Source organism: Morus notabilis, unplaced genomic scaffold (assembly GCF_000414095.1).
Source record: "Morus notabilis unplaced genomic scaffold, ASM41409v2 Scaffold285, whole genome shotgun sequence".
In the NCBI taxonomy this organism is placed as follows: Eukaryota; Viridiplantae; Streptophyta; class Magnoliopsida; order Rosales; family Moraceae; genus Morus; species Morus notabilis.
The window spans coordinates 550,385-551,639 of record NW_010363065.1 but is presented as its reverse complement, the minus strand read 5'-3'; the positions used below and the strand labels follow the sequence as shown (position 1 = coordinate 551,639).

The window sequence follows — 1,255 nt, the reverse complement described above, 5'->3', positions numbered from 1 at the left end:
TTGGTTGGTGGGTTTTTCCTTCAAACCGATCATGAACACCCCTATCTCAATATGTGGTTATTGTTTCAATAATAGTGACATGTAACATTTTTCTTAAAGATAGAACACTACTATTCATCATCACTACTAATAGTACTACAAGTATATTAGTAAAAAGAGATCATGCTATTTTCTAACAAAAGGTAAAGAAAGGCAAAGATCAACAAAATATGCTACGACTTGAAACTCTAAGATGGATTACTTGCGTCAGACCACGTTTCATTCCCACACAATAAAAGCATACATGGAAAGCATAGAAAATTGCTACAAAAAATATTCACAAGCCCAGCCCTTTTCCTCTCCTCACACCCCAAAGCAAGGAAAAGTAATTATTCCATCTTAGCATGCGAAGATTACAAGTCTTCTCTACATTGCATACAAGATGCGAAACCACCGTTGTCCAACCATGCAGAAATCCATGATTTGATGTTCTGCACTGCGATCATGTGACCAAGTTGAACATATCAGATGATGAATTGCAGAGAGGCCAAATATCTTCCCCAGACCAACAAATAGATGTCATACAAATGACATTAATTGATGACAGTAGGAATTTTTGCAAAGCAAAGGTTGAAGTTCAGGGGAATCGTGTCGAAAATTCAACTAGCTTAAGGACTAGCGAAAAAAATAAGATTAGCATAAGGGTGTTAAAAATACTAGGAGTTCCGTTAGAGAAGTTAACAATTGATGGCAGGTAAAATGCCTAATAAAGAAAATGACAAATAGAAAGGTTGAAGATAAATAGTAAATTGAACATGAAGCTGAAATGTTCGTTGCTCATTGTATGTGTTGCAAAGCATATCTGCGGAAACAAGATAAAAGGAAATTTCAATCTTGCACTAACATACCACAACCGCTCCTTTCTTTGGCTTCAGTGACCAAAACTGGGGGCATGAGTAGGACGCAAAATGCTCCACAAGAAGAAGGAAGATTTTGTAAATTAAGTTCCAACATAGATAAAATAAGGATTTAGAGCTTCTTTGGTAGGAGGGACAAGTGGAGGGAGGGAGGGGTGAGGGCATTAGTGGAAGGATTTTGGGGCCTATGGTCATTTGGTAGAGAGAAAAGAGGATGGAATGGATTGGGCAAGGCATTTCCAATCCAGCAAAGAACGCAGGGAATCCATATCAAACACAATAAGAGCATGGTTTGACCCTTCCTCTCCATTCTCCTCACCTAGCTTATATACCTTTTGTTCCTTCCTATTCTCTTTCCC

At 38.2% G+C, this 1,255-nt stretch overlaps 1 protein-coding gene across 1 annotated transcript in view; it reads right to left on the bottom strand.

Moving 5' to 3' along the window:
* Window positions 1–250: 250 nt before the first annotated feature.
* Window positions 251–1,255, bottom strand: part of LOC112092594 — a 3,512-nt gene continuing 2,507 nt past the window's right edge. The window contains exon 4 of the mRNA XM_024169136.1: window positions 251–475. The gene's annotated coding sequence lies outside the window, so the exon portion shown is untranslated. The remainder of the gene's footprint in view (window positions 476–1,255) is intronic.